Below are 26,260 nucleotides of genomic sequence, written 5' to 3'. Positions count from 1 at the left end.
AAGAAATGAAACAAATTTGTATTTATCTGCTCAAATTTAGCATGTATTTAAGAAAGATTGAAATAATGTAAGTCAAAATGTTAGTAGGTACCTCAGGTAGTGAGATTACGGACAACTTTGATGTTGTTCTTCACATTTTTCTGTGCTTTCAAATTTTTTATAGTACATATTCATTTGTGCATTACTAACCAGAAAAAATTCATACACTATAATGATATTCAGTGAGCCCTATGTGACAACCCTTGTTGAGATCACAAGCACTAATATGTTTTAGGTACCTACAAAGTGGCTAATATGTTTTAGGTACCCACAAAGTGGCAGGCAGGCCGGTAGACCTACAAATTCATAGTGTACTGTATGTGAATTGCTTCATCCCATTTTCAAGCATTCTGTGATGTAGTACCCTTATTGGACCCATTTTACAGATGAGGAAATTGAAGTACTGAGAGATGAAGGGATTTTCTCAGCATCATCCAGCTAATAGGTCTAATCCCAGATTCATCTGACTCCAGAGCTTTTATTTTCTCTCTCTCTCTCTCTCTCTCTCTCTCTCTCTCCAGTTTTAAAATTTAAATTCAATTTGCCAACATATAGTATAACACCCAATGCTCATCCCATCAAGTGCCCTCCTCAGTGCCAGAGCTCTTATTCTCAACCCACTCCTAAGTATACTACTTTTCCAGAAGGAAAACAAAAGCCCATATTTCCTCTTCACTTTCATTGATTAGCTATTATCTCAAAATACAAAGAGTCTTCTGAGTGATTCAGTTCCTATAAAAACAAATCCTCCAGTGAAATTTAGGAAAGAGGAAATTTTTTCCCATTGTATATCTTAAATTGAGTTATAGTTTACATAAAACATGATGTAAGTGTAAGGTGTACAATGCATTGATTTGGTACTATATTGCAATATGGTTACCACCCTAGTGTTGCCTAACACCTCCATCAGGTCCAATAATTATCATTTCTTTTTTTGTGGTGAGAAAGTTTAAGACCTAGTCTCTTAGCAACTTTCAAGTATATAATACACTGTATTGTTAATTATAATCATAATGCTGTGCCTCAGAGCCTCAGAACTTATTCAGCTTCTAATCAGAAGTTTGTACCTTTTGGCCCAAATCCCCTCAATTCTTCCACTCCCAGCTCCTGGTAACCCCCATTCTACTCTTGGTTTCTGTGAGTTCAGCTTTTCCAATGCTACATGTAAGTGATATTATTCAGTATTTGTCTTTCTCTAACTTATCTCACTTAGAGTAATGCCCTCACAGTTCATCCATTATTGTTGCACATGGCAGGATTTCTTACTTCTCATGACTCAATAGTATTCCTGTGTGTGTGTGTGTGTGTGTGTGTGTGTGTGTGTGTGTGTGTGTGACATCTTTATCCATTTATCTATGGATAGACACTTGGGTTGTCTCTACATCTTGGCCATTGTAAATAATGCTGCAATGAACATGAGGGTACAGATATCTCTTCGGTATCCTGTTTTCATTTCCTTTGGATAGACACCCAAAAGTGGAATTACTGAATCATAGAGTGATTCTATTTTTAATTTTTCAAGAAACCTTTATACTGTTTTCCATAGAACCAATTTACATCCCTGCCAACAATGCACAAAGTCTCCCTATTCTCCACATCCTCACCAGCGTGTGTTATCTCACCTTTTGATGATAGCTATCCTGAGATCTCATTGCAGCATTGATTTGCATTTTTCTGATAAGAAGGGTTTTAAACTACTGAATTGAAAGGCAGTTAGGTGGGCTGTTTAATCAAAGTTCATAAGCTTCTTAAAAAATGGCTGGGTTTAGTGTAGCAGGAGATCCAGAGATCAATGTTGATGTGACATAGTCTTTAACTGCGATGGCTCTTTTCATTGCATATAACCTGTGGAGTTGTATGCTAGCCCTCATTTTACTGATGAAAAAAAAATGGAGACTTTGTTAATTATTAGGAAAACATCAGATAAATCAAAACAAAATTCTGGACCAATCAGAATTGCCAATCAACACTGGCAACGTCATGAATAACAAGACGCATCTAAGAAACTGTCATAGACAAAGACAAAAGAACAAATGCAGTGTGGCATTGTGGATGGGATACTTAAACTGGAAAAACATAGTAAAGGAAAAACTGTTGAAATTCACCAAAAATCTAGAGTTTGGTTAATAGGAAGGTCCCAATGTTGTTTTCTATTTTTTAAAGATTTATTTATTTATTTATTTATTTATTTATTTATTTATTTATTCATGGGAGACACAGAGAGAGAGAGAGGCAGAGACACAGGCAGAGGAAGAAGCAGGCTCCATGGCAGGGAGCCCGACATGGGACTCGATCCCTGGTCCCCAGGGTTACACCCTGGACTGAAGGCTGCGCTAAACTGCTGACCCACCCAGGCTGCCCCCCAATGTTGTTTTCTTACTTATCACAAATATACCATGGTAATGTAAAATGTTAATAATAATAGGGCATAGATGAGGGATAGACAAAAACGCTCTGTACTGTCTTATGACTTTTCTGAAAATCTAGAATTATTCCAAAATAACATTTTATTGAAAACATCTGAAAAGTATGGTGGCTCCTTAAAAAAAAAAAAAAAAAAAAAAAAAAAAAAAAAAAAAATCAGAACTACCATATGATCCAGAGCTTTTGGGGAGATACCTAAAGAATTGAAAGTGGGGTCTTAAGGAGCTATTTCCACACTCATGTTCATAGCTGCATTGTATGATTTCACTTATATGAGATACTTAGAGTCACCAAATTCACAGAGACAGAAAGTAGATGGGTGGTTGCCAGGGATGGAGGGAGCAGAGGATGGGGAATTAGCATTTAATGGCTACAGAGTTCCAGTTTTTCAAGAGTGAAAGAGTTCTGGAGATGCTGATGGTCTTACCACAATGTGAACATACTTAATGCCACCGAACTGTACACTTAAAAAATGATTAAAGGGTAAATATTATCTCATGTCTATTGTCTCACAATTTAAAAGATAAATTTAGGGGTGCCTAGGTGACTCAGTCAGTTGAGTATCCTACTCTTGATATTGGTTCAAGCCATGATCTCAGGGTCCTGGGATCAAGCCCTGTACGGACTCCGTGCTCAGTGCAGTCTGCTTGACCTTCCCCCCCCTCCTCTACTCCCTCCCTCAAGCATGTGCACTCTCGCTCTCTCAAATAAATAAGTAAATCCTAAAAAATTTTTTTTTTAATCTGAGACTTTATTAAATAAGTCATCCAGAGTCTCATAGAAGCTACTGGATTTAAACCAAGGTTTGTCTGACCTCAAATCACACATTCTTTCTAGTGCTCTACAAAGAGATGATCTGTTTAATAATGAAACATTATGTGGTTCTGGAGGTGTTCATTCACTGAGAGTCTACATCCTTTGTCTCTGCTGCCTAAAATACAATCAATCCTGGCCTCATTTTCCCCAGGGGGGCAAGTGAGCTGTAAGAGACCCAGGTAAGTCCATTCCATGTCAAGTCCTGGCTCTGCCACTCGCTGATTGTCTGAACTTAGGCAGGACGATGAGCTTTCTGGGTCTCAGCTTGCAGGTCTGACTTGATGAATAGGGTTATAACGATGGCTCTGCCTGAGGGCTGTTCAGAATCTGAAGAGGGAGGTGAGGCCTCCTCCCTAACTACTGGAGGTTGCCAGTCAGGGCTCGTGCCAACGTAAGCATGAGTCGTACAAGAAGATACAGCCTGGTGTATTCAGTGAACTGCCTCACAGAAGAGGATAGACAGGGGCTGAGCCACAAAAAGACTGTGCAGAGCTGAGCTTTAAAGGTGGATATTCTAGGAGGAAAGAAAAAGCTAAAGAGATGGAACAGTTAGATAGTAGGTGGCTGAGGCAGGGAAGGAGAAAACTGGTCTTCATAAGGTAAATCTGGAGACACTATTTTGAGCCTATCAGCACACAGAGATGTGAAGTCAGAAGGACCAGTCTGGTTGTTGTAGAATCCAGAAGGGAGGGAGAAAAGCCTGTTCCAGAGTGAAGGCTGTGAGCAAGAAGGATGATGGATGGATGAACCTATAGACCCTGATCACTGGACAGACGCTGAGAAGATAACTCAGAGGTCTGGCACCTCAATAAAGAGATGTGTTGGGATCCCTGGGTGGCGCAGCGGTTTGGCGCCTGCCTTTGGCCCAGGGCGCGATCCTGGAGACCCGGGATCGAATCCCACGTCGGGCTCCCGGTGCATGGAGCCTGCTTCTCCCTCTGCCTGTGTCTCTGCCTCTCTCTCTCTCTGTGACTATCATAAATAAATAAAAAATTAAAAAAAAAAAAAAAAAAAAAAAGAGATGTGTCTGTCCTAAGCACTGTTAGGGCAGAAAACAGGACTAAGCCTCATATCATAGATTTACAGAGAACCATCCGAAAAAAAGCAGCCTCTGCCTCTTTCTACCCCATAAATATTCATTCCTCAGAGTTTAGTTTGATCCCTCCCCCCACCCCACCACGTAAAATACACTTCCTGCCTGGGTGAGCTCGTTCCTGCCCACTACCTATATGTTGGTAACTGCTCGGTTTACATCTCCTACCGAGACTCCATGAACATGGGACACCTAGAGCCCCCTGCCTCCTGGACTCCACTTGGAAGGCCTGAAGTTTTGTTCAGCTAGTCCACAATCAGGGGCATCCCGTTCCCCACTCACATCAGCACCCTCTCTGTGTATGACCCATCTGAATCAAGAGTACCACCAATACCCTAGAACTAAACCCAGAAACCTTGCCCTCACCCTTGATTCTTCCTTCCCTCCATGCCCCACTCCTCAACTGATTGCCTTCTCTAGTGGGTTTATCTTCTTCCCAAACATTCTTTGTATTTATCTCTTTCTCTCCATTCCCAAGGCAACTGCTCCAATCTAGGATTTGCTTTGTCTCACCAGTATTTCTGCTGCCACCTCCTAATCGGTCTCTTGGTTTCTTGTCAGGTCCCCCTAAAATCCTCTCTCAGCATGACCACCAGTGTGGTATTTCCCGCCAGCAAGACAGCTTGTGCCTCAGCCCTGGTCACAAGTCCAGGTCCTCCGGGGCTTCCTCCTTTCTTCAGGGCACAGGCCAAACTGCTTGGAACACAAGGCCCTTCAGAATCTTGTCTACTGTTCTCTGTCCTCACTGCGTTTTCACAGTTTTCTAGCAATGATTTTTTTTTTTTTTTTTTTGAGAGAGAGAGAGAGAAGCCCAAGCAGACTTTGCCCTGGGCTCAGGGCCTACTGTAGGGCTCTATCTCATGACCCTGAGATCATGACCTGAGCCAAAATCAAGACCCTGGGCACTTAACTGACTGAGCCACCCAGGTGCCCCCTCCAACAGTGATTTTTTACTCCATCCAGAGCCAACCACTCACTGTCAAATCCGCAATTGTACATGTCGCTCCCTTTGCTCAAATACCCCCATTCTCTTCCTCATGGGACTGGCAAACTCTAAATCTGTTTTTCAAGCTTTGGCTCACTCTCCACTTCCCCTGGGGAGCCTTCTCAGCCTGTGGCAAATAGATGCCCTCTCTTGTGCTCCTGCTGCACCTGGCACTTTCCCCTCTAATACTATCAGGAGATCCAGGATGTTTGCTCATTCATTCACTCATCAACTGTCCATGTATTTACTGAGCCGGTGCTGGGGAGAGAACGGGGAGCTGAAGACACGTGATTCCTGACCCACTAGAAAAGGACGACGGCCACAGTTTGCCTGTCTGCCCTTGCGGAATGATTGATGATCCTGTTTCCCTGCGGCTCCAGGCCTTTGCTCTTGCTATTCCCTAGGCCAGGAGCATGCTCTCCAGTCGGCACATCTGGCTTCTCGGTCAGATTAGTATCTAGACTCAATTCCCCTCCTCTCCCTCCCTCTCTACCCTTCACCTAGATTTTCCATCTCAGCAGCATGTATCACTTGCTTATTCGCTTCTTTGCCCATCTCTTCTTACTGGAACCTAAGCCATTGGAGAACAGGGACCTTGCCATAGTCCTATTGCCCACAGAGCCTTAGGGACTCGTATGTGCCATTAGGGGCTCCCTAATGTGTGATGAATGAGTGGATGATTTTGTAGACAAGGAAGCTGACGTGGAAAGTGAAGGGCTGGATGTGAGCATGAAATTCTTTAACTATAACCCTTCACGGAATCACCGTTATAGAATGGAGGGTGGCAACTGGAAAACAGTGACACAGCCTCCAGATACAGGAGGCAAGTAAGGGGAGGTGAGAGGAAGTGTGCCGGTGTCCTGGCAAGGACATTCCTGCTCTATAAAATGGAGAGACTTCTATTCACTCTCTTCTTTTTCACCATCGCTTTTCTGAACCTTTGTAGAATTATTCAGGAAACAACATCTCTCATGGGGTAAAGAAACATTTAAAATTTATTACCAATCAGCTTCATGTCAGCTTCCCTTTCTTCTATTATAAGAGAAAGTAAAATACCATACATTTGAAAACAGCGACTTTAAGGTGTTAATATTTCAAAATACATTTATTGTTTGTCTATTCTTCTGTCAATCCCGCTTTTATCCATGTACACGGATATACACATACAAAAGATGAATGTCTGGGATTTATCTAATATTCATGAAAGTTATTTCTAGCTGAAAAAACTTTGGTTTCCCTTTATTTTCTGTATTTTTCTGCATTACTTTAAAATTTTTACTGTGTACATTTTTTGTATCACTTTTGCAAAAAAACAAATGATTTGTTTTTAAAAAAAAAACAATTGGGAGCAAATATACCAAAATGTAAAAGACAGCTAATTTTGTGGGTGTTATATGCAACTGATGAATCACTAAATTCTACCTCTGAAGCTAATAATACAGAATATGTGAATTCAATTTAATTTACATAATTTTTAAAAAAAGATAGTTGATTTTGCAAGGTAGAGGCCATTATGATATTTTGTATTTTTCAGGATTTTTTTTTTTTTTAATTTTAAAAAAGGAAAATTGTGAATCTAAGATTAGCGCAGTAGGGATCCAGAGAGGGCAAGCAGAGTCAAGGTCAAGGTTGAAGGAGTCCTAGGGCAGAGTGTCTTTTCAGCCAGGAGAGGCCCCAGTGCGGGCAGCTAACAGGAAGCATCTGGTAGCCAGGGTCACGACCCTGGAGAGGGAATTGAGGTTGGATTTGGAAGCAGGGCCTCCAGTGGCCTGAGGGCACCCCGCAGACAGATACCGGCTTTCCCCCAGGTGATAACCTTGGTTCCTGGGAGCGCGTTTGAGCAACCAGATCGCACAGCTCCTACAGCCTGCTGGATGGGCTGGATGGATGCAGGCGGTTGGCTACCAAAGCGCAGACGCGTCCAGCCCCGCCAAGGAGCCAGGCACCGAATAACCGTTCTGGAATTATGAAAAAAGCATCAGTTGAAGATTTTTTTTTTTTTTTCTTTTTCAAGAGAGGGGAACGATTCACCTCGGGAAGAGGCTGTGGCAATGGGAGAAACTGAATATGACCCAAGAGGGAGGGAGGAGTGGGAGGGTAGAAATGATAGGGGTGGGGGAGACGGGGGATGGGGGGAAGCCTCTGCTTCCGTAATACTGAAATCATCCACTTGCGTGTCCATCTTTTCACCAGACTGTGCCCTCCTTCCATGGTCTGTGCCCAGCTCGTCCTTGAGACCCTCCCCATCGCCTCGCAGGGCATCGGCTCCCCGTCGGTGCTCAATAAATGCTCAAGTGCGTCGGTCCAGTGCAGGGCTTACGGGGAGAAAGCAAGGAGGCCGGCGCTCCGGAGTTGCTTCCGAGGGGCTCTCGGGCGTTCAAGGAGGGGGTGCGGTGGGGGTGGGGGGACGGCCCTACTTTACAGCAGAGGGAGCGGTGCAGACAGCCGGTTGTCTACACGGGGCTTGCCATCCTCAGCCCTCGGGGACCCACAGGGATGCCAGAGGAGGTGGGGAGCTGCGTGCGCCCTTGTCACCAGGCCCGCGGATGCTGGGTGGTACCCACGGAGGCGCTCGGGTCACTAGGGACGGAGCTAAGCCTGGGGTCTTCCCTCCCATCTCGGGGCACCTCGCTCCTTCGGTTTCACCGACCTCGCCTTCCCCATCGGGCCGGCGGGAAGGCTCCCTGCCTCCAGGGCGCCGGGATGGGGGGAGGGCTGGGCTGGGCGAGGCAGCGCGCACAGCCCGGCGCTCGGCGTGCGGGCATCCCCGCAGGGTTCGCGGCGGCGGCACGCGGTGGGGCTGAGCTCCCGCCCGGTGCGCAGCGCTCCCCTCCCCTCCCCTCACCCCTGCTCCATCGGAGCCTCCGGGTCGCGGCGCCCCAGGCCCGCCCCGCCTCCCCCTGCAGCCCTGGGCGCCCCGCGCTGCCCCCGGCGGCGGGCGGAGGGGCGCGCGGGGCCCGAGGACGCACGCGGCCGGCCGGGCGGTGCGCTCCCCCCTCCCCTCCCCTCCCTCCCTCCCTCCCTCCCTCCCCTCCCCCGCCCTGACGTCACGGGCCGCCCGCCAGCCCCGCGCTCGGGCGGGCAGAGCGCGTGCGGCCGCCGAGCACATGGGCCCGCGGGCCGGGCGCGCTCGGGGCGGGCGGGGGGCCACGCGCAGCCTCGGGCCCCCGCGCCCCCCGCGCCCCCGGGCGCATTTCCACGCCGAGAGCGCGCCGGCAGCCCCGGCGACCTGCACACGCACGGCGGGACCCACCTTCCAGTAAGTTATAGGATTTTGCCCTCCGCGTTTCTGGGAACTCGCGAGCCCCGGCCTGGCGGGCTGGGCTGGGATGCGCCAGGAGCGGGGGGCACCTGGGCACCGGGGGGGACCCGGGGGCGGGGGTCGGATCCCCGCGTGTGCGCCTTCACCGTGCACCGGCCTCATCCCCAGATTCGAGAGTGGCAGTGAGTTTGGGCGTCGGTGGGGGCGGAGGGGGGGAGGCATCCCATGGCCCGTGCATGCCTAGAGAGAATTCGGGGTCCGTGCACTTGATGGAAGGCATGTTGCGCCCCAGCAGAGCTAAAAATAGCCCCTCCTCCGATCAGTACCGACTTGGGGTCGCAGCTGCGGTTGGGAGGACCCTCGGTAAGAAGCGGGAGGTCCGTGCGCCCCTGTGATGCTGCCTCCATCCCCGACCACCGGGGGATTTTCACAAGCCCACCGACTTGGTTTTGGAAACTTTCTCCGCCTTTGCATTGCATTCCCAGATTGCTGGTTGCCCCCCACACCCCACCCTTACCATGGCAGGCCTTTCTGGATGGCTTGTCGGCTTAACTGTTTCACCCTCCCTGGACTACCGAGCTCTTAGTTTTGCCAGTGTTGGGGGTGGGTATTGACTTTCAGGAAGGGCAGCCATGAGGCTGCATGTGTCCGGTGCCCGGATACACTGTGAATTTTTCCTGATACTTTGTAAGCGTGGAATATTCTTCTGCTCCCTGGAGCCCCTGACTTCAGGCTCTTCTAGGAGATGAGAGGCGAGGTGGGGGGGGGGGGGGGGGAGGGCGCGGGAAATCACTTGTGGGGGTTTTTAGGGAGAGGAGGGTGAAGTTTTGGTTTTCCTTTCTGGTCTTGTGTTTTCCAAAGAAAGGCTGGCAACCCCCTCTGGCCCACTTCACCACCGTGAGTCCTGCCTCCTGGAGCTGTTTCGCTGCCGGGAGGAAGCAAACCCTGGAGAAACGTGTGTTTGTGTGTGGTGGGTGGGCGGGGGCCCCAGGACGTAGGGGCTGTATCTGCTCTGCTCTTAGTCATAGGATGTTGCAGACCTATTTTGCATACTGGCGTTGACAAGTTGAGGCTTGTTCATTTGACACAGTCCTGTGGTCACAGCAAATCTCTCTAAAACTCCAGCCAGTGGAAAAGGTGGTTATATGGATCCCCTGAACCCTGAGCGTGGAACTTCCTGAAAGGTTTATTAGGAGAAAAACCTTCCTGGAGGCAGCAGAAGGACAAACAGAACGGCTGGCCCGGCCGAGCCTCGTGGCCTGGTCTCCACGACTTGAGGGGACTTACATCTGAGAGGTGAGGACAGCCTCGTGGCTGAGGCCACCGTGGGCAGACAGCCTGGCCCGAATTCCTCGTGTGGGTCTGGCGATGGAAAGGCTGGGTGGGTCCGGTGCCCACCCTACTGCTGTACCCGCTGAACTCCCAGAGGGGATTTATTATGTGGTCACGTTGCTGTTTGGCCTGCTCAAGTGTGCTGCTTATTGTTGTTGCTGCTTCACCTACTTTGTGGGCAGAGAGCTGCATAAACCGGGCTTCTCTTGAAAAGTAGACGGAATCAGCTTCTTTTTCGGATTTTCCTCTCTCTTCCTGCCCTTCCCATGCTGTCCGGTGTGCTCTTTCTGTCCGTGGCTGGAGCATTTTTTAGGCCTGGAAGGAGGGAGTTCTTTTTTCTCACTTCTGAGCTATCTGACCCGCACTGGTGGTGTCTGTGATTGCTGGTCTGAAAACCCGGATGAATTCTCACCGGCCACATCCAGTCTGTCCCTTGTTCCTCAGCTTTTTTTTTTTTTTTTTTTTTTTTTCTTTTCTTTCTTGGATGGCAGGCAGGCAGGCTGGCCGGGCTCGGGGCCTTCTGCCGGCTTGCGATGGACACTTTTCTGGGACAGCTCAGCTCAAGAGGCTCCTGGAGGATGAGACACCCCTACTTTCGTCTTTATCTTCTTTGTGCCCCTGGATTTGGTCAGCTCAATGACAAATCAGCCCTCTCCTGAAGAAGCCAAGGACCCTGGATGGTTGCCCGGTCCATATTGCCTGGCGAGGTGGCCATGGGTCTGCTGCAGGCTGCTTCCACGGTGCTTGTGTGAAGTCACATGCCCTCCTGGATGGATGCTTGGGCTTTTTATTTTGTGTTCCTTTTCACCATTGGCCGTAGACACATCACTCTCCTTGTTTTTGTTTTTCTCCTTCCCTCCTATCGCTTGGTTTATAATGTCTTTAAGAGACTAGGACTCCCTTGTTCTACATCTCGCCTTTGTAGGGAGACCCGGGTCCAAGGTGGGACCAGAGCATCACTTGATGAGCCCTGTTGATGGGGTGACTTCCATACTCTGCTTAGGAAACCTCAGAAATTCTGGGCTTTACTGGAGGATGCTGCTCAAGATGGTCCTTTGGTAGGTGACTCCTTGGTCTCTTCTGTTTTTCTAAGTAATCTAAGCAACTAATAACTGTAGTAATAATAATTGTAATAATAAAATGATAGTGGTTCCTGTAATAACAGGAAGTTGTATATCATGCCAAGTATGTTCTTTGCATTTTTTATGCCCCTTACAACCTCACCAAGCAATTATTATAAAATGTCTAGCAATGATGAGGTTCTTACCATGGGCCAGTGTCAGTTTTAAATGCTTTAAATGCATTATCTTATTTAATCTCCCAATAATCATATAAAATAGGATTATTATTATTATTATTACTAATATTATCTTATTTAATCTCCCAATAATCATATAAAATAGGATTATTATTATTATTATTATTATTATTACTACCAGTATTTTGCAGATGAAGAACCCACAGCTCAGAGGGTTTGAAAATATCCCCTCAGGTCACACAGTTGGGGAGCAACACAACCATCACGATTTGGCCCAGGGCCTGCCCTCAGAAGTCAGAGGGCAGTGAAATTAAAAATAAGCAAGGGATGCTTGTTGGCCTGGAACAGGAGGACTCAGGCAGGATAGAAACCCTAACATCATGTACAAAGGCACCACTTGCTCGGGCTGCCTGCCTCTTCCGCCCTGGGGAAGCAGGCTGTACCTAGTGGGGCCAAGGAGTCTCAGAAAGACCTTCAGTGTCTGGAAAGCTCCGGCCCCAGGGTCCGGGGAACAAAGCCCCTGGGGTCCGGGCAGGAGCCTCAGACATGGTTCAGAAACTCTCAGCATTTGTTAGGTGCCACATCCAGGCACCCTGCCTGACTTTGTGACCAGCATTTAATTACTATCAACTCCACAGCAGATGGGAGATGGAGCTCTTTTAGCAAATGATCACATCTTCCCTTCCCTCACATTATTGCAACTACTCAGAGTCCCTGCCTTTATCCTGAGTGCGTGTAGCTCCTGTAGCTACTGAACCTACCCATAGAAGATTGTGGTGGCCCCTCTCTGAACCCCACCAGTAAAAACAGTAACAGTATGGGTCATAGAACACAAGCCTTACATTCACGAGGCCAAAATGGTCTCAGTCATTTTTATTGGACGAATTCTGAGTTGTCTTTCCCTTGTTTTCTCTTCCTCTTTTTGGGGGAGTAAAGGTAGAGTGTGTTGTTTTGCTGGCGTCTGGCGGGTCATCTGAGCCCCAGGATTACTTGTTTACCTGCCTCTTTTTCCCTTGCTGACCATGGGCTGCTTGAGAGCAGTGGAGAGCGGGGTGGGGAGGGGCAGGTGGGCATCTTCACCTGTCTGCTGGCTAACACAGCCCTGGTGCTTAGTTGAATCAGGCGGCTATTCAAGGAAACAAGCAGCCCCCAGTCTACAGTCGCTGTCCTAGAGGTGATACACTCCAACGTGGTGGGAAGTGGAGGGTTTGCCCTGCTGGACACTGAAGAAAGAGAAGGAAACCAGCTAGCAGCAGGAGGCATCTGGGGACAGTTAAGACGTAGTACAGATCAGGGTTATTTTGGGGCAAGTTACTTCACCTCTGTAAGCCTCAGTTTTGTTATCTATAAAATGGGGATGATACAGCACCAGCTTCACAAGTTGCTGTGAGGAGGAAGTAGGGGATGAAGAGCAGGCATTCAGCAGAGTGCCCGGGCTCATAGTAAACCCTCAAAAAAAGTTAGCTAATATTACTGCTACAATTACTGGGTTTTATTACTTCCTGTGGCTGCTTGGAGTAGTGGTTTCTGAATACATTTTAATGTATTTAATGTTACAAAGAGGATAAGATGGCAGTGACTTCACTAGAGGTCTTTGCAAGCCTCTGAGAGACAGGCTGGCTGTTACAAAAAAGAGATCAGCCATCAGGGAAGCTGCAGGCACAGGTCTGTGAAAGGACAGGGATGGGAGGTGCCCCTCAGGCCTCAGCCTGTCTTTGCAGGTTACTTAAACTCTCAGCTTGCTATGCAGGGAGAATGGTTTTTCCCTCTCAGGGATGGTGCAGAGCACTTAGCACAGAGGAAGTAAGCTCTTGAAGACAGAAGAGCAGTTGTCATTATTTATTATTCTTTAGGACACCCTTTTCCTGGTAGCTTTGCTACTCTGCGCAAGATTGATTGATCCCATCCATTCATTCATTTGCTGAGCAGTGTGCCAGGCACTGTTCTAGCTGCCAGAGATCCAGCAGGGAAAGAAAGAGACAAAAATCTCTGCCCTTCTGTAGTGTCCTTTCTAGTCCAAGCCATGCAGCGGGGGCAGGGTGGTCCTCAGAGGGCGATGTGGAATGGATGGAGGCAGTGCAGGCCGACACTGCACCCCCTCTGTGTGGAGTGGTCCTGGCCCCGCCGTGCCATTGGGCACAAGGTGCTTAGCACCAGGCCTGGCATGTGGTAGTTGTTATATAAGTCGTAGTTGCTATATTTGTATTATCCCATTTACCCTCCTGAGATTTTTCTCTGTGGCACTGGTTATGGGTTGAATGTGTCCTTCCAAAATTCATATGTTGAGATTCTGACCCCCAGTGTCATGGTGCTTGGAGGTAGGGCCTTTGGGAGGTGATTAGGGATAGATGAGGTAGGGTAGAGGGCCGGTCCTCATGATGGGGTTACTACATTCATAAGAAGCTACGCCAGAGAACTTTCTTCCTCTCTCTGTGTGAGGACACAGCAAGAGGGTGACTTTGTAAGCCAAGAAAAGAGCTCTCAGCAGAAGCCAGTTGTGTCAGAACCACGATCTTGGACTTCCTAGCTTCCAGAACTGTGAGAAATGAATTTCTATTGTTTAAGCTGCTCAGTCAGTGTTTTGTTATGGCAGACCAAGCAAACAAAGACAGTACCTCTCATTGCCGAATATACCCTATAGGTGTCCTCTCAATAAATCATAAATTCTGTAAGGTTGAGGGCTTGTAGCCATTCATTTTTGTTAATCGAGCAAATAGTGACTGCATGCCTACTCTGTGCCAAGCAACTAGGTGGCAGAGATGCAGAAAGGGACAAAAAGAGGATTTCTGTGCATATATGGTGCTTGCATTATGGCTGAGAGAGACAGAGAAAGAACAGTAGGTAGATGTAAGAACCAAGGATATTACTAGTGTTTTAGAGGGTAACACGTTCTATAGGAGCTGGTCGAGCAGCTGAGGGTCTGGAGGGCTGGGATGGGCTGCGGGGTTAAGTTGGCTGGTCAGGGCTGCTTCTGTTGAGAGGCAGACATTGGAGCAGCCTTGAAGGAAGTGAAGGAGGTTAGTCTAGAGGAGGCTGTTCCCGGCTTTGGGGAGAGCCAGGATAGAGGCTGGGAGCAGTGGTGAGTCTGTGAGATGGAGGAGCAGCATGAAGAATGAACTGGAGCAGTGGTGTGAGTGAGGCGGACAGAGGCAGGAGATGCCAGGGCAGCCTGCAGCGGATGTTTACATTCACAGGCCTTTCCGAAGACTGTGTGTGGGTTTTTTTTTTTAAATTATTATTTATTTATTTTTTAATTTAGGGGTAATTGACCTACAGCGTCCTTAGTTTCAGGTGTATATCACCCTGGGTTCTGTATTTGTAGGCACAGTGAGCTGAGCCCTGCAGCAAGTCGAGTTCACCTCTGTCACCTTACATAGTGATTTGTCTTCTACTCTGTAAAATGCGGAACTATTCGTTTTTTTTTTTTTTTTAAGATTTTATTTATTTATTCATGAGAGACACAGAGAGAAAGAGAGGCGGAGACACAGGCAGAGGGAGAAGCAGGCTCCATGCAGGGAGCCCGGTGTGGGACTTGATCCTGGGTCTCCAGGATCAGGCCCTGGGCTGAAGGCGGTGCTAAACCGCAGAGCCACCTATTCAGGGTTTTAGATAGAAAACTGATTGGGTGTGATTTAGCGTTTGAAACGATCCGTCTGGCTGCTGTGGTGAAAAGGGCCTAAATCAGAGTCAGAAGCCAGGGCACCAGGTGCAAATGAGCAAGTATCACAGGCCCTTGGTCCAGGCTGCTGGTGATGGACATGCGTACAAGTGATGAGCTTCTGGACTGTTCACTGCTCTGTCCCAAGCACCTAAAACTGTACTGGCCCACGTGGTGGCCACCAGCCCTTACTTATACGGCCACTGAACACTTGAAAGTGGGGAGTCTGAATGGAGATGTCATGCATGTGGAAAATACACATCGATTTTAAAGACTTAGTACAAAAAAAGAATGTAAAGTATCTCACTAAGGAATTCTTGAAAGTTGACTGTATATTGAAATGATATTTTGGATATATTGGCTTAAATACATTATCGAAGTTAATTCCCTCTGTTTCTTTAAACTTTTTAAAAACGTGGCTACTAGAAAATCTGAAAGTACACGTGGCTCGTGTTCTGTTCTGTTTGTGTGCAACAAGGCAGCTCTAAAACGGTGCCTGGGACGTGGTAGGCATTCAGGAATGGAATGAGCGAGTGGGTGAGTGAGCGAGCGCAGGCACAGGGGGTAGTGAATAAGAAACCACCCAGTCTGGAAGAAGCTCTCCGTGTAGGAGAGAGGCAGATTGCTGATGATCCTGCTAGGAGGTTGGGGGACACGTATTGAAATGGAGGCAGCTGGGTATGTGGCAGCTGGATCCTCCAGTCCCTACCTGAGCGGGAAGAGGGGTGAGGGGTCTCTGGTCTCAGCAAGGGCCTGGAAGACAGGGACCTGAGAGGGTAGGCTCCTGTGTGTCAGGAGGAATGATGGCAAGAAGCTGGGGCACTCTCAAAAGCCTTAAATGACCAGGCACAAGTGGATGTAAATGGGTCCTGCAAACTCTGGGTGCTTTCCAAGGATTGCAACCGAGGAGTAGTTTTCCAGACTCCACATTTAAAGTGGTGACAAATGCACTTGGAGGGGGCGGTCTTAGAACAGAAGTACCTGAGTTGGAGATTACAGGCCCTTGGTGGACGGAACTGTGATGGGAAATTTAGCTTTCTTCATGTGAAAGGAATGGGAGCTTATCTTTGAAAATCTGGGAAAAAATCCATAAAAGTTAAATATGATTTCTTGAGTTACATATGGTCACTGTTTTGTCTTTATTGCTGAGGTTGTCATTTGGTGTCTGTGGTCGCATCCTGACTTGTCTTGGTTACCATTAGGTAGTGGGCATTCCTGAATGTTCTTGTGTACTTTATTTTTATTGCATAGATAACATTTCTATTCAGTGACTGTTTCATTGCTCACTGAATCATTTGTCTCATTTGGATGCGCAGCTCTACAATAGACTTTTTTGTATATATCAAGTTTTTTATTTTTCAGTTAAAACTTTTTTTTTTTTTTTTTTTTTTTTGTAAATCCTCGGATTTAGGATTGTTACCTCATAGTGTCTCAATATTTAAAAATATTTGAGTAACTTTCAGGGCTCATGAATTGGCCCTGAAGCCACATTTGCCGTTTTCTGGTGAGAGGTGTGATGTGTGTTGCTGCCAGTGGTGCAGTGATACCTGATAGGTCATTAACATTTATGCATAATGTGTATTACATGCTAGACACATGTTTATATGCATCATAGACACTTTAAAAAAAAAGATTTTATTTATTTATTCATGAGAGACAGACAGAGATGCAGAGACACAGGCAGAGGGAGAAGCAGGCTCCCTGTAGGGAGCCCGATGCGGGACTCGATCCCAGGACTCCATCTCAGGATCATGACCTGAGCCAAAGGCAGACGCTCAACCACTGAGCCACCCAGATGCCCTTGCATCGTAGGCACTTGTATTAGATTTTTCTTTACTTTCATTTATTCAGCAGATGTTTGTGGAATGCCTTTTGTGTAGTGAGCATTGTTCTAGGCCTTGGGTATTCAGTAGTGATCAACAGATATGGTGCCAGTTTTCACAGAGTTTATTATGTCATGGGGAGACACAGAAAGAAGCAAACGTACAAAAAAAGCCCATTATTGTAAGGAATATGAAAGACTATGAATAGAATAATGGGAGAAGATAGTTTATGCAGGATGAAAGGGTCAATACTGAAATCCTGCATTGCAGTGAGACATGAACACCCCGGACAAGTTCACCAGAGAAGGAGCAGAGCACATGTGAAAAGGGAAAAATTGACAAATGTGACTAGATATTAAAGAAGAAAGCACATCTGAGCACAAGAAGCTGTTATAATGAGGATAGAGAGTTCCCCCAAGTCAATAGCTAAAAGCCAAACAACCTCATAGTAAAGTAGGTAAAGGATAGGAACAAGCAGCTCTTAAAGGAAGAAAGAGTGAAGAGGGGGATCCCTGAGTGGCTCAGTGGTTTAGCACCTGTCTTTGGCCCAGGGCGCAATCCTGTGGCCCTGGGATCAAGTCCCACATCGGGCACCCGGCACGGAGCCTATTTCTCCCTCTGCCTGTGTCTTTGCCTCTCTCTCTATTTATGTCTATCATAAATAAATAAAATATTAAAAAAAAAAAAGAAAGAAAGAGTGAAGAGAACGTGTGAAAGGTCCTGAAGCTCCCTGATAAGGTTGAGCCCTCCTCTCATTGAGGTCTGATGTCTATACAGCAGATTCCCTCTTTTTTCGGTGTACAACCCGAGGCATTTTCGTCAACACACAACAGCTGTGTAACACTGCTGTGTAAGCCTCACCATCAAGATACAGACCATTGCCATCGCCCCCAGACTTCCCTCCTGTCCCTTGTAGTCGGCCGGCTTCCCCAGGCCCCAGCTGCTGACAACCAGTCATTTGTTCCCTGACCTTACAGTTTTGCCTTTTTCATGTAAAGGGCATTATCTAGCATGTAGCCCTCGAGTCTGGTTTTTTTCTCACTTAGCCGAATGCATGGGAGATTGGTCCGTGATGCTTTGTGGATCAGCGGTTCGGTTGAGATTGCTGTTCTGTTCCACGGATATGCCACTGGTTCAGTTCACATCCTCCAGTTGAAGTGCATTTGTGTTGTGTCCAGGGGGTACATTTTTCATGTTTTTTTAAAAATATTCTATTTATTTATTCATGACAGACGCACAGAAAAAGAGGCAGAGACACAGGCAGAGGGAGAAGCAGGCCCTATGCAGGGAGCCCGATGTGGGACTCGATCCTGGGTCTCCAGGATCACGCGCTGGGCTGAATGCAGGCGCCAAACCGCTGAGCCACCCGGGGATCCCATTTTTCATGTTTTAAAATGTGCCCAAGATAGGAAGTCCGACTCAGATCTTGGCGGGACAGTGTGGCACAGGATCCCCCCGACTCGGCTAGCGACCGTGTGAGACCTGTTGGCAGCGTGCGGTAAAATCGAAAACGTGGGATCCCTGGGTGGCGCAGCGGTTTGGCGCCTGCCTTTGGCCCAGGGCGCGATCCTGGAGACCCGGGATCGAATCCCACATCAGGCTCCCGGTGCATGGAGCCTGCTTCTCCCTCCACCTGTGTCTCTGCCTCTCTCTCTCTCTGTGACTATCATAAATAAATAAAAAATTAAAAAAAAATAAATCTAGTTTTAAAAAAAAAAAAAAATCGAAAACGTGTGCAGCCCCACTCCTCCATCAGTCTGAGAATTCACAGCTCATGCTCTCTGTTACTCAAGGATACTTTTATTTTATTTTTTTAAGATTTTTATTTATTCATGAGACAGAGAGAGAGAGAGGTGGAGAGAGAGAGAGAGAGGCATAGAGACACAGGCAGAGGGAGAAGCAGGCCTCATGCAGGGAGCCTGACATGGGACTCTGATCCTGGGTCTCCAGGATCAGGCCCTGGGCTGAAGGCAGCTGCTGAGCCACCTGGGCTGCCCTCAAGGATACTTTTAGAGATGGATGCTGAGTGTCTAAAGAATGGGTTAGAAGGATTTAGATCAAAGTCACTATTGTCATCTTAGGAGGAAGGAGGGGAGGGGGCTTTTGGTGAGGGTCAAAAGGCTACCTTAACTATTTTTAGTGCTTTCTGAAAGCATAAATAATAATAGACTTGCAAAATGCTTCCTGGAGGAGGTGACCTCTAAAGCTGAGACATAAAGCGTTAAGTAGGAGTTAGTTCGGAGAGGAAGTGGGGAAAGGGAGTGATACCCGTCCCACGTCCCCAGCTGGCTGCTTCTCTCCCTGTTTGTGAGCTGTGACTGTTAGAAATGAATCTGCAGACGCCAATCCTCTGGAAGAATCCAATCATCGCTAACCCTTCGGGATCTCTCAAGCCCCGTATCTACTAGCTGCCTCTGACTGGACAAGCCATGCTTCTGACCCATACCCCTGGCGTCCTATGGAACAGATAGCATCAGCCTGTAGACTGGGGTTGGTGGGGGCTGCGTTCTGGCCCGGCCCCACCGTTCACGTCCTCTGGGCTGTTGAGCGGCTACTCACTGCAGGCCTTTTATGCAGCAGGTACTCCAACCAAAAATGAGAAGGCATTATTATGAACTTTCAGTCTTGGAGTTGCAGGATCTGGTTTGCCCGCTGAAATGCACGCTCTGGCCAGGGCAGGGAGGAAGCTCCCAGACAGGTAGGACAGGCTGCAGGCGGTGGGAGCTCCCAGGAGGCCGTTCTGGCGCTGTGATGTCAGCTGTTAGCGCTGGACCAGAGGCGAGATGGTTGCATAACCAGGGTCAAGGATTCAGGAATCCTTCGGGTATAAAACCTCATTGTACCGTCTGAGTTGTGTCTGCCCAGACACTCTCCGTGTGCTACAGTTACTGAAGGAGTGATTTCCCCTTTCCTTCGTCATCCCTTGCTTGTTTAAAAACCCTTTGCTTTTCCTTTTCAACAAATGACTATGCAGGGAATGCCCTTCTGATTGAGAAAGCATGTATGGAATGTCCAGAGAGATGATAGGGAGAGGATAGTGCCTTTGGCTCTGGGAGAATGGAGGCGGCTCAGGCCAGGGGGCAGCCTCCAAGCTGCTCCTCCCAGGTGCTCTGGGGGAGAAAGTGGCCCTGTAATGGGGCAGGGGCCGCGGGGACAACGGGAAACACAGCCTGTGGGGGTGAGGCCCCAGGTCCCCACGCTGCTGTCCTCTGAGTCCAAACCTGGCCAAGACAGACTGGCCTTTGCCTCGCGGGTTTTTTATGGACCAGATGCACTGATGTGTTTTATAAGAAGCGATGCTCCACAAGGATAGGAGATCTCTTTGTCTCTAAGTGGGAAGATCCGCTGAAGTGATCCCAAGACTGCCTCCAGCCCTGGTTGGATGAATCATTACTTAAGTGGGACTATGGAATCACCCCCATCAGAGTGAATGCCGCAAGGGGCCTCCATCTGCTCCAGCTGCTGTCCCATAAATTACTGGGGACTTTGCACACAGAGGACCTTTTGTTTTTTTCCTATTACCTTTTAAAAAATGGGAAAAGCCAATCATCCTGCAAGAGGGCACAGTCTCAGCTACATTAGCTGGAACGTTCTTCAGAGACTCTGCGCCCAGGACACCACGTGTGGACAGATCCCTCCGAAATGGCACTCTGATCTCATCCCTGCCCCTGTTCGAGACCGTCCATAGCTCCTTATCGCTGCGTGATAAAGTCCAAGTGCCTCAGCTTGTTTGGAAGGCCGCTGGCTGCCTCTTCAGTCCCACATGGAACCCTTCCAGCTCTGCTCTCCATGCAGAAGTCCTTTCTGTCTCCAAAATAAACACACACGTGGGGCAGATGTGGCCGGCAGTTTGCATTGGCCGCGGTGGCTCTCCCGTCGCACCAGCAGATGTGCTGTGCTTTCCTGTGCCCCTAGCGCCCAACGGGGACCTGGCTGTGCCACCGTGGGTGCTTCCTGCTTAAATCCTTATGGACTCAAATGCCATAAAGTGGGCCAGCCCTTTCCTGAAGATAAGGCATTCCCATTTCTTCCCTCAAACAGTTTGCCCGGGGTGTTCTGAATTGCTTCTTCAGACCCTTACGTACTTTTGTGATGGGCTGCGTGTGCCTGGAAAAGTAATTGCTCCTTAGATTCTAGACTGTGCCTTTCCTTTTCCTGTTCCCTCTCTGCCTCAACACATGTTGGCTTTGCTCCCCCCCCCCCCCCCCCCCCCCGAGGAAGCCAGTCCTTTTGTATCCTGTTGGATGGGAACTTGCGGTGGTGTTGTTGGGCTGTTCCTGGGCAGTGGTGTTGGTGGTTTCCCGGCAGCTCCCGTGGGTGAGTCACCGCTGGTGGCCGTCAGTGGAACACGCGTGATTTTTGGATTCCTCTGCATTTGCAGTGAGCAATCATAGCAGAGTTGCTCAGAGAAACAAACAGCCACCACGGGGAGAAAAGCCCACCCCACTTTGTACAGCTTTCCCTGTCTTACCTTCATGAGCTTGGTGCAGGAAAAATTCATTAAGGACCTGGTTGGAAACTACGCACACCTCCAGGAGGGGTCACAGAAGAAGAACCATGGATTTTACAGTGTGAAAGAGCCAGTCCTTGTCTTTGAGAGATCTCGACAGAGTGAGAGCAAAAGCACTGTCACTATGATGCAGCATTAATTCGTTACGATGCAGCATCATGGTATTTATTTAGTATTATCCATCGCTCTATGGAAATGCCACGCAGCACATAGCTCCTAAGCCCTGACTGGGTACCAGTGTTAACTTTTCAGGGCACCTGGGTGGCTCAGTCGGTTAAGCATCTGACTTTGGCTCAGGTCATGATCCCAGAGTCCTGGGATCGAGCCCCGTGTCCGGCTGGGCTCCCAGCTCAGCAGGCAGTCTGCTTCTCCCTCCCCCTCTGCCTCTCCCCCCTGCTCATTTGCTCTCACTCACTCTCTCTTGCTCACTCTCTGAAATAAATAATTGAAATCTTAAAAAAAGAAAAAGGCACTTTTCCCACATGAATTCGTGGGAATTCATGTAGTAAGTGTAGTAAGTGTGAACTAATTCCGCGTGTAAATTGTACTTGAACAGCTGCACTCAGGCCCCCAGCGTTTGCCACGTCTCACGTGCAGGTGCTGCGCTGGGTTTGCAGCTCTGCCATTGAGAAGGGCTTAGGGATCCCTCTGAGACCCTCCCCACGGAGTGAGTCCAGTGCAGGAAGACACACACATAGGATTTCGCACGTCGGCAGCACCGTGGTGAGATAGTGGTTCTCAGGGGTGAAAATGAGGATGCTGGAGTCCAGGAAGCCAGGCACCTGAGCACAAAGGAAGGCTTAGGAGAGCAGGTGATTGATGTAGGTGGGTCTCCAGGGATAGGATGGCCGAGATCTGGTTGGTTGGGAAGGCTGGGGTCAGGGACAGGGCTGGTGGGGTGGAGTGGAGTAGGTGGAGATGGGTTTGCCTGCGATAGGAGGGCCATGAAGAGTCTTTGTTTCTTATCTCTGAGTGGGAACACGAATTCCTTCCTCTGGCTGATGGTGAGGATCTGTAGTAATCATAGTATGTTACCCACAAGAGCCGAGCCCACTGTGTGAAGGGCACAGCGCCACCTACTTCACTTGCATGACCCCATGTATTATTCAGCATTACCTTGTATATGGTAACCATTATCAACCCATTTTCCGGATGGGACAAACTGAGGCTTAGAGGAGTTAGCTGACTTGCCCAGGTTCACACAACTCTTAAAAGGTGGAATGGAACCCAGGTCAGAGTGTGGACGCTGGGTTTGGAACCAACTCGATAACTCCAGATTGCCAGGAAATTAAAAGAAAAATGAATCTTTTTCTCTAGATGGAAGTGTCTCGTTATTCCCATCCTTGTTTTCTGATCCCCTGTCTTCTGCAGTATTGTAAAAGGGCAGGACAGTTTTGGTTTCGGCAACATATTTTAGTTATCAGGACCCCAGGTCTCTGGTTCTGAATGAGACAATCTCTAGATAAAGATTGAGAGAGAAAAGGGAAGAATTGAAGTTGTAGCTGTGCTAGGTGATGTGGATTGCGGGCACAGGGCTTCCAGGTATTGTTTTTTCTGTGTCATAAACCTGTTTTAATTATTTATAAATAAGACTTGGTGGCAGTGAGGGAGGGGGCTTGATGGGCACATTGATAAAGCACCAACGGTGAGGAAACACTTGAGTGTCTGGCTCAGCCCTCTCCTCCCTCCCTCTCCCTCTGATTTCTGAGCAAGAAAACAGGGTGCAACCTCCATTTGCCCTCCTGGTGACACTTGTAAGTGCCGCTCCGTACCCAGCTCGGCTTTGGGCAGCACGGGGCAGCAGTGACAACATCCAGTGGGCCTTCCGTTTATGTCCCTGGCCTCGTGTCTGCCTCTGTTTCCCCAGATCCTAACGCTAGACTGTCTGGTTTGAACCTCAGCTCTGCCTCGAAGTAGCTGCGTGACCTTCACATCTCTGGGCTGAGTTTCTTTCTCTGTAAAAGGTGACACAAGAGGAAACTGAGTTCTGTTGAACAGATTTAGGGCGTGCCTCTTACCTCCCAGGCACCACATCTGAAGCCCTGGGAACTCACAGGCTCTCCCAGAGGTGGTGGGGGACCTGCCCTCCAGCTGGCACATCTGGGGGGTGGAGGGGGGAGGCAGAGAGGAAGTGGATGCAGGCCTGCTGCATATCTTACTTCTCACTCCTTAAACCCAATGTGAACAGGATGGGGAACGGACAGCAGGATTCTGAGCCCTGCAAAGAGGAAATGATTTTTGCACTGTCTCTTCTCCTGCGTTGCTAGTTTTCCTGGTGGGAAGGGGACCTAGTAGTTGAGGGGAAGCTCTCTTGCTGATAAGGCCTCCATGCCACCCTCCCCCCCCCCCCCCCCAAAAAAAAAGAGTTTCTGGTGTTTGATTGAGTTTCTGCTCAGTCGGGGCTGAGCAGGTGAGGACGCCTGGGCCACCTCTGCACCTGTCTGGAATCCAGGAGCCTGCCCAGTTGTGTCAGCGGTGGTGGCGGCGGCTGTGGTGGTGGTGGGGTGTTTTCTGTGTCGAGGTCACAGTGAGTGAGCCATTCACGTCTCCCGTCTCTGTTTCTTCCCCTTTTTGTGAGGGGCTGGATTGAGTCTTGAACATCTTTTGCAATGTGCTGGGCCCTCACTCTACTGTTTTGAGCTCCTGCTGCATGATGTACTCTGCTCCACCTGTGAGCTTGGAGTTACTCAATCTTTGTAAGCAGACCCTCCGGGGAAGCTGGGGTGATCATCATCCTTGCTGACAAATGTGCGGGGGTATTGAGGCGTAGTTTAATTTTAGGCTTTTAATTATTAAATTAATTTTTTTTTTATTGAGGTGAAATACTCATGATGAAATTTACCATTTTAACCATTTTTAAGAGTCCAATTCGGTGGCATTAAGCACTTTTGCTTTGTTTTGCAGCCGTGAATCTCCGGAGCTGCTTCATCTTCCCAAACTGAAGCTCTGTCCCCATTAAACACTAACTCCCTGATTGCTCCTCCCTCCAGCCCCTGGCAACCACTTTCTATCTCTGCAAATTGGACTAGTCCAGGTACCTCCCATCAGTGGAATCAGACAGTAGTTGCCCTTCGGTGACTGGCTTATCTCACTTCACGTAATGTCCTCCGTGTCCATCCCTATTGGAGCACTGTTGGAATTCCCTTCTTTCTTTTTTTTTTTATTTTTTATTTTTTTATTTATTTTATTTTTATTTTTTGGAATTCCCTTCTTTCTGAAGGCTGAATGATTTTCTGTTTTACGTGTGCACTATGTTTTGTTTTTCTGTTCGTCTGTTGATGGACATTTGGGTTGCTTCCACTGTTTGGAATATTTTCCAATATTACAAATATTACAATATTTCCACTGTTTGGAATATTCCACTGTTTGGCTATTGTGAATTATGCTTCTGTGGACGTGGATGTAGAGGTATTGCTGGGTCATGTGATGATTTCTGTGTTTAATTTACGGGGGAGACTGCTATGCTGTTTTCCATAGCTGCTCCATATCCTCACCAACAGATATTATATAAATACATATATGTACATACATGTATATACCATGTATATGTATACATAGTAGCCATCCTAGTCAGTATGAAATGATAGCTCACAGTGAGTTTGATTTGCATTTCACTAAATGACTGGTGGTGTTGAGCATCTTCTCATGTGCTTATTGACCACTTCTAGATCTGAGGAGAAATGTTTGTTGTTGCTGTTGAATTGTAGGAGTTCTTTTTAAAAAAAAATATTTTATTTATTTATTCATGAGAGACAGAGAGAGAGAGAGAGAGAGAGGCAGAGACACAGGCAGAGGGAGAAGCAGGCTCCATGCAGGGAGCCCGACGTGGGACTCGATCCTGGGACTCCAGGATCATGCCCTGAGCTGAAGGCAGACGCTAAACTGCTGAGCCACCCAGGTGTCCCGAATTATAGGAGTTCTTTATATATTCTGGATATTAATCCCTTTTCAGGCATACCATTTACAAATATTTTCTCCCATTCTGTGAGTTGTTTCTTTACTCCCCTGAAAGCATCCTTGGATGCATAAGTGTTTTTAATTTTGACAAAGTCCAACTTAGCGAGTTTTTTTTTTTTTTTTTTTTTTTTGTTCTTTTGTTCCCTATGGTTTTGGCATGAAATACAGAAATTGCACGAAATTCAGCCATGGTCATCCAACCAGAAATGACAGAGTGCACATTTGCAGGTCAGGTCTTGTGCAGACAGGTCTTGCATATTTGCAGCACTGCCCTGAGTCTTCATCCTTTGGATTCCAGTGGTCAGTGTTTACCTCGTCGGGTGTCTCAGTTCAGCTTTCTTGTGCGTTATCTCGGTCATGCCCTCAGAGTTCTAGCAGGTGGATGTTCTTACTGCGCTTCCCAGAGTTGAGGGAAGCACCCAGATTTCTGGTGAAGATTGGGTGAGGGCAGGTGCTTGCTAATGTAGCAGTAATGGCCTAGCAGCGGTCACGGTGCATCTACCCTGGACATCCAGACATATCGAAGTCCTGTCCAAGAGTTGTCTTTCTTGCAGAATAAATGACTAGCAAATGTTTTTTGGTAACAAACAGTTTTGGTGACAGAGTGGGTGAGCAGATTTCATGTAGCTTCAATAGTCTGTTTTACTCTTTTGATGTCTCCAAAAGAAATGGGGGTCATTTATAGGCCAGTCATGGGACATGGAAGTAACTGGACACCTGTGAACCGGCACCTTGCTTAGGAGCAGAATATGACCAGTGAGCACTGACTCTACCCGTGTCTTATTTCTGGTCTCTTCTACCCCTACCCTTCAGTGTTCTCCTCTAGAAAGAACCATGATCTTGGATTTGGGAGTTTGTTATACCTTTCCTGAAGCTGTTTTCACCGAATACATGAGTATGCCTAAATACTATTTTCTTTCTTTTGAATTTAAATTCAATTAGCCAACATATAGTATATCCTTAGTTTCAGATGTAGAGTTGGGTGATTCATCAATTGCATATATCACACCCAGTGCTCATCACATCATGTGCCCTCCTTGATGCCCATCACCCAGTTAACCCATCTCCCACCTCCTCCCCTCCAGCAACCCTCAGTTCGTTTC

The 26,260-nt window shown here is 47.8% G+C and overlaps 1 long non-coding RNA gene across 2 annotated transcripts in view; it reads left to right on the top strand.

The window, feature by feature from the left end:
* The first annotated feature begins 8,482 nt into the window (after window positions 1–8,482).
* LOC112915980 (uncharacterized) overlaps window positions 8,483–26,260 on the top strand; it is a 182,916-nt gene continuing 165,138 nt past the window's right edge. For both annotated transcript variants that reach the window (XR_011996505.1, XR_011996504.1), the window contains exon 1: window positions 8,483–8,616. This is a non-coding gene — a long non-coding RNA (uncharacterized lncRNA). The remainder of the gene's footprint in view (window positions 8,617–26,260) is intronic.

Source organism: Vulpes vulpes, chromosome 13, assembly GCF_048418805.1.
Source record: "Vulpes vulpes isolate BD-2025 chromosome 13, VulVul3, whole genome shotgun sequence".
In the NCBI taxonomy this organism is placed as follows: Eukaryota; Metazoa; Chordata; class Mammalia; order Carnivora; family Canidae; genus Vulpes; species Vulpes vulpes.
Note: the sequence above shows the minus strand (reverse complement) of the source record. Positions and strands in the feature narration are given on the sequence as shown.